The 7248-nt window shown below is 52.2% G+C and overlaps 1 pseudogene across 1 annotated transcript; it reads left to right on the top strand.

The window, feature by feature from the left end:
• The first annotated feature begins 1303 nt into the window (after nucleotides 1–1303).
• LOC143961036 (immunoglobulin heavy variable 1-46 pseudogene) lies at nucleotides 1304–7004 on the top strand (annotated as a pseudogene). The gene is made up of 3 exons (XR_013270400.1): nucleotides 1304–1368; nucleotides 1449–1613; nucleotides 6736–7004. The product of XR_013270400.1 is annotated as an immunoglobulin heavy variable 1-46 pseudogene (transcript).
• Nucleotides 7005–7248: the final 244 nt, after the last annotated feature.

The following is a 7248-nucleotide window of genomic DNA, read 5'->3' on the forward strand; positions in this document are numbered from 1 at the left end:
TTGGCTCGGTCAGGCAACTGGACGTTCTGGTTCTCCGGGTGGGAGAGGATGTTTAGGGGTCAGTCTCATCGGGGGGGTAAGCTCGGCTGTTAAGTCAGAAGGTGGCACTCCGCTCAACCTTTCCCTGCCGGGTTCATGGGTGGTCCGACATTGTTGCCCGGACTACAAGATTTGGGCATTATCAGTGGCAAAGTATAATAAAGCCTGTATGTGGTGTAAAAGGTTGTGGGTGAGTGGTTTCATGTAAGGGGGTTTGGGCTGTTATACACATGGAGTTGGAGCCTAAGGTGGGTATGTTTTCCGGGGGGCGAGGGGATTCACCTCTCAGCTGGGGGTATTGACCGGTGGGCGCTGGGTCTTTAGGAGGAGATTCAGCGGGCCCTGCGGGTGTGGAGGGGCCCTCAAGGGTAAGGGGTTATCCTTGCGGGCTGTGGCGGTGTCTTTGGTCTTTGATGGTGGCAAAATCATACGTGATGGAAGTGGTGGGGGGCTCATCGGTAGTATGTGCCCCTCTGGTTTATTCCAGTGGAACGGTGTCTGCTGGAATACGGTAATGGTTGCACTGCGGGAAGGGGGTTGTCTCCAAACTGATCATTCGGCTGGAGGCCTGTTATGGTGAAAAGGTCCCGCAGTGTAGTGGTGGAAAGTGTTAAGTTTCGGGTACCATCATAGACCAATAGACTGTGATTTAAAAAGTTGTCGTTACAAAGGTTATATGATAAAATTGGAAAATATTTAATAGTTGGTTAATAATAAAAAGGCTGCTATGGCCATTTTTATACTCCAAACTCCTGTGTGGTCTCATTATTTTATGGGGGTAAAAGAAAAGGGGTTGGGGTAGTATGTGTGGTCCAAGGACAGTAAAAGAAGGTTGGGGATATCTAGACTACACTAGTCAAGGAGCCCTAACTGAAACTTTGTTGGACAGCTTGGTCTGTTAAACAAAGTTGAAGAATAACAGGCTTACAGACCAGATCACCAGGTAAAAATAGTATGTAGCCAACACATCTAAGGATTGGTAATCTGCAATAAAGGACATTTTTGCTGTCAAGTTTACATGTGCACACGGATAGAAAAGTCGTTTTAAAAACAATGAAACAAGAAATATTTTCAGAGTTCACTGATACTTCAACACTTGGTTATTAGTTAACTTTGTAGACTGCCTCCTGATCTCTGAAGTTGTCTTCTTGCAGATCTCTGATCTTTATATTCCTGATCAGCACATGCAAATTCAGATCACTCTTCCTGAGTGAATCTGTCGGGTAGAAAAGAGAAGGACGCACCCATAGTGCGTTATGTTACCTTGGACTGGAAGAACAAGAAACATGGTTCTCCTGTGTATCTTCTTATATCTGTTTTCTCTTCTGGGTAAGAAGAAGGTTAAGAATACAATCTTTGTTATTTTATAAAAATGACTATAGATATATAAAAATAACATTTTATTTCAGGTGTTATGGCGGACATCCAACTTGTGCAACCCAGTTCAGAAGTGAAGAGTCCTGGATCAAGTGTAAAAATATCATGTAAAGCATTGGGGTACACATTCACCGATTATGCCATGCACTGGGTACGACAGGCTCCAGGCAAAGGATTGCAGTGGGTTGGTAGAATATATACTTGACTGTTGTATAACAGTATAACTCATTCCAACCCCCCACACTTAACCCTATTATCCCCCATTAAATTGAGACGACACCGGGTTGGAGTAACAAAGGCCGTAGTGGCCTACTTTATTTTAAATAACAAATAAACAATAAACCAATAAAATTCTGTATGAATATAAAAACTTCATTTATCAAAAAACACTATCTGGCATTGGTCTGTGCAGGCATTTTGTAAACTTCTATAACAAATAACCCAACTGGCACTGCGGTCCCTCTCCAAGTGTAATATTAGGCCTCAAGCCGACAAGCAGGCTCAGAGACAAACACTGTCCGCAGTGCCCCCATAACACTTTCCGTCTACCTTAGTTGTCCGGAAACCACCATCAGGAGCCATCCAGCGATAGTTCCTGAACTTTACTTTCTATATCTCCTTCCCCTGCACAGACCAACACCCACCACAGCATGAGGGATTAACCTACTTATTCCCGAATGCCCCTCCACACCCGAAGCGCTCTTTCTATGCCGTCCTGCAGGCCCAGAGTCCATAGGTCAATGCCCACATCATTCAGGTGTACTCCATCCGCTCGCAGGTACCTCCAGGTCTCGAATTCAAGCTCCAAGTGCCGGATGGCCAGGCCTCCGTTCCTGACCATAAAGTTGCTAACCGCCCTGTTCACCTTCTTCCTGGCCCTATTAACACCCACCACAGACCTGGCCAACCGCCATGTCGTGCGGGCCACCATGTCTGACCATACAATGACCGTTTTTGGAAAATCAGTCATCAACCGCCCCACATCCTCCTTAATGTCTCTGGTAAGGTCAACCATGGATCGCGACCCCAGATCATTACCCCCAGCATGAATGATCAAAACATCCGGGGGTCTATCCCGTAACGCAAAGCGGTGCACCTCCGAAACCAACCTCCCCCATAACATACCGGGGAAGCCAAACCACTTAATGCAGACGTCCCACCTAGGAAAACCCAGCTGCCTGCCCCCTCTCCTAGCATCACCCCTCCGTGCCCCCCAGCACACGTAGGAATGGCCCATTATCCAGACCAATCCCTTCGCTGAATCTGAAAATAGAAGAAAAACAGAGAACCATGCATGACAAACCACACCGACACCAAACCAGGTAAACCTAACCCCCTTATCATATGTACCTGCCAACTCACCCAACATACCCCAACCACAGCGCAGACCCCATGCAAACATCAAACTAGCACATTCGCCCGCAGACTGTCGTCCCAGCGTTCCCCGTTATAAAATGATTATGTTCTTTTTTTTTTTTTTTTTTTTTTTTTTTTTTTTTAGAGATATAAACCGGGCCAGAAAAACAAACAAACACTAACCGAAAACAAAAATCCGAACAATAAAATCCCCCCCCCCCAAAGCCCCACCTAACTATTCCTTTTTTTTTTTTTGCATAGCAACAGCACTCCAACATACCAAGGAAGGGGAAATCCCCCGATCAGCACACGTGCAGCCACCCACCTTGGACCCGTTCAACTCCCCTCCAGAGACTCTCCCAAAGCTAAGTTCCACAGCCCTTCGGGACATGGCATGCCATGCAGATCTGCAGCTGGCGCCAACTCCCGGGAACCTCTCCCGCTGAAACCGGGAAAGCGCATCCGCCACCACATTCTCCACGCCCGGTATGTGCACAGCATGAATGAAAACGTTCATTTGAAGACAACGCAACACCAAATGCCGCAGCAACCGCACAACCGGCGGCGATGACGCAGAGTTACGGTTGAGAACCTGCACCACCCCCAAGTTGTCCACGTGAAAACGCACCTTCAGGTCCTTAAATGTTGCACCCCACAGCTCCACCGCCAGAACCACCGGGAACAGTTCCAACAAAACCAAATTCTTGGTGTATCCCGCAGATACCCAAGAAGGGGGCCACGGGCCCGCACACCAGCTTCCCCGAAAAAATGCTCCAAAACCCGAAGCACCCGCGGCATCATTGAAGAGCTCCAGGTCAAAATTGCTGACCGGACCCGACATCCACATAGCTCTGCCATTAAAAGACTCCAGAAAGGTATTCCACACCTTCAAGTCTTCCTTGTGCGACCGCACCAAACGCACAAAATGCGCAGGAGACCGAACACCAGCAGTACTAGCCGCTAACCTACGGCTAAAAATACGCCCCATCGGCAGAATTCGGCAAGCAAAATTGAGCTTGCCCAGAACCGATTGCAAGACCCGCAACTGAACCTTCCTCACACCCAACAACCCAGCGATCTCCCTTCTCAAGTCCACCAGCTTACCCTCCGGCAACCGGCATTCCATGGCCTCGGAATCAAGCACAATGCCCAAAAACGTGATGACCGTGCGAGGTCCCTCCGTTTTGTCCGGAGCCAACGGAATGCCAAACCTGCCTGCAACCTGTTGTAGCGTCGCCAACAAAATCGCACAGAGCTTAGAACCCGCCGGCCCTATACACAAAAAATCATCGAGGTAATGAATAATGGAATTCACCACGGACACATCTCGCACTACCCATTCCACGAAGGAACTGAATTGTTCGAACAACGCGCACGAAATCGAACAACCCATCGGCAAGCATTGGTCAACGTAAAAACCGTCAGCCCAATGGCACCCCAACAAACGGAAACTCTCCGGATGAACCGGTAACAACCGAAAGGCCGACTCCACGTCCGCCTTGGCCAACAGCGCCCCCTTTCCGTACTTCCGCACCCAGCGTACCGCCGCATCAAACGACGTATACGACACCGAGCACTCATCCTGATCAATCACATCGTTAACCGACCCGCCCCTGGGAAAGGACAGGTGATGTATGAGCCTAAACTTATTAGGCTCCTTCTTGGGCACCACACCCAGTGGAGACACAACCAAGTCCGACCAAGGGGGGGCAGAGAAGGGGCCACTCATCCTACCCAGTGCAACTTCCTTCCGTAGCTTCTCCGAAACCACCTCCGGATGTTGCAGCGCTGACTTCAGGTTGGGTGCCAACGGGGGAACGACCACCAGCGAACACGGAATCCGAAAGCCCTGAGTAAAACCCAATTCCAAAACCTGAGCCGCCGCCCTATCCGGATACCTACCGAGAAACGGCCGCATCCTTTCCACCATCACCGGAGTCCTCCCTCTTGTTGTTAACCTCTCCAGGGCAGCCTTTTCCTTGCTTAAAGCATCTGGACGCCGGGTGTGATCCGCCGCAGCCGGAACACTCGTGCTTGAACCTGCAGCTGCTCCCAAACTTACACACACCCGAATTGTATTGCCAACACACCCCTTTTTTATTTCCGGCCGACTGTCCAGGGGACGAAGGACCGCCGGCCCCCCCCTGAAAAAACTGCCCCGGGGCCCTCGCCGACGTAATCAATCGCATCCACAAGCTGATGTCCTTGTGGTCCCATCGTAGCGCCGGTCTCACCGCTCTCCGCTGCCTGAACTGTTCGTCATAACGAAGCCAAGCCGTGCCACCATAAACCCGATAGGCCTCCCCTATCGCATCCTGATAACAGAAAAGCGCCGAACAATGTTCGGGTTGCTTTTCCCCTATGACGCTCGCCATAATAGCGAATGCCTGCAGCCAATTTGAAAACGTTCGCGGTATCAACCTATACCTACGCTTTTCTTCATCTTCCTTCTTGGAGTCGTCCGGCTTCACCCTATCCAGGTTAAACTTCTCCAGCGGAAGAAGGGAGAATATCTCCACATACTCACCCTTCCACAACTTCTCCCGTACCTCCTGCTTAAGATGAGCCCCTAACGGCCCTTCAAAACACACGTAGACCTCGCAGCTGGCCGCGTCCGCCAGCCGCGTGATGTCCTGCCGACCCGGTTTGTCGGCCGCAACCGCCACCTTCTCTCCAACTGGGGGCGCCACTGCCGCGCTCACCGTGCTCCCACCAGGCGGAGATTCCACCACCGGCGGGGCCACCGCAGCGCCTGCCACGACCGCCCCCACGGATGCCGGCACCCACGCTGCCGCCGGCCCAGCTACAGCCCTCTCACCCTGCTCAAACCTGGCCACCAATTCCTTTAACCCTGCCAAAAACCCCAGCAAGCCCGCAGAGGTACCCCCAGACCCCCCTGCAACAACACCCGCAGCCTCACCACACACACTTCCCCCACCCCCCGCAGTACCCGAAACACACACACCGTCCATACGTAGCGGGGACTTACCAGGCTGCACAGGCGACGCCCCATCAGCCGAATGTCTGTGTTCCACCACCGATCTCCTCCCGAAAGCAGGGGCCGGCTCGTCCGCCCCCACCGAATCATCCACGTCCCGCAGCTCCCGCTCATCCTCCTCTGACGACGACGGCCCACCAGACAGCTCGGGCCTGGATGCCGCTGCAGCCGTGGACATGCGACTCCTCCTGCGCGCTGCGTGCCCCCCCACCGACTTGTGGACGGCCTTTCCGGATCTGGCGCCTGGAGCCACGGACCGGGCAGCCTCCGCTCTGGCATCTGCTGGTCCCATCCGACCTCTGGCCATGCTTGGAGCATCCCCTGCCGCCGAGACAGCAAGCCCAGGGACCCCAGCTCTCTCACCGCTGACTCCTTCTCCCACCGCTGCTGAATCCGTCCTGGGGGCGGGGCCCGCACTCCGCGACTCACCCCGCCATCTGTGTTTGGCCGCCATCTCTTCCGCACCTCGCCTCCCCCGCGTGGCCGCCCCCGCCATCCTGGGATCACACTGAGGGGAACCCGCACACTCAGCCGCCTGCCGCTTGGCCGGGGCGCCGAAGCCCGTGCCGCTGCACCGCCGCCCGCCCTGCCCCCCCCCCTCCCGGGCCGGAGAAAAGCGCTCGGGCGGCCGCGATCGTCGGGTCCTGGTACCGCTCCTCACCTCCCCGCCGGGCTGCTCCACAGGCCGCTGTAATATGCCCTCCAGAGTGTCCTGCAGCCATCCATCCCCCCGCTCCGCCGCCTGTGCCAGCACACGAGCCATGAGCAGCTCCACCGACGCCATGCTCAACGTTTCCCCTGACCTTCTGTTGAACTCCCATGATGCACCGGGAGTATAAGTAAACTCAGCCCCAGCCCGTCCCCCTCGGCACCTAAGTCCCTCCTCTAGCCTTTCCATTCCTAACTGTTAACCCAGTCATGCCCGCCCTTCGCCTATTCCTTTCTGTCCTTTTGCTGCGGGCTCCCTACTACTGGAGGAACAGCTTATACCCCTTCACTCCAAGGAAGAGTCACAATAACTAAAGACGACTCTCTCAGCACTTCATATCTACAAATAGACAGACTGACATCGGAGGACACTGCCAGATGTTATTGTACTAGATACACAGTGACACAAAGCAGGGGCACTGCCACACAAAAACTGCCAGCAAATCCTCCAGACACCAGGAAACAGCAGATGTTTAAAATCATCGTATTTTTCCTGCTTCATAATGAAAGCCTTTACATAAAATAATCCTTTTCACTGTGAAAAAAACAATATAAACAAGAAATCAGGTAGAATACTAGAGATTCATATTATAATCTATATTACAGCTGTACATGGACAAATATATAAATATCAGACCATGATTGAATTGGACTTCCTAATATTTCTATGGATACCAACTTTTTTTAAATTCAAATTGGAGTTTAGTTTAAATGTATCTCAAGAACATAGAATAAGGCACATTTTTCTTTTTTATAAAAGAGGGCGTCTC

The sequence above is a fragment of the Lithobates pipiens genome, unplaced genomic scaffold, assembly GCF_037356315.1.
Source record: "Lithobates pipiens isolate NorthernLeopardFrog02 unplaced genomic scaffold, aLitPip1_a1.2 Scaffold_11, whole genome shotgun sequence".
In the NCBI taxonomy this organism is placed as follows: Eukaryota; Metazoa; Chordata; class Amphibia; order Anura; family Ranidae; genus Lithobates; species Lithobates pipiens.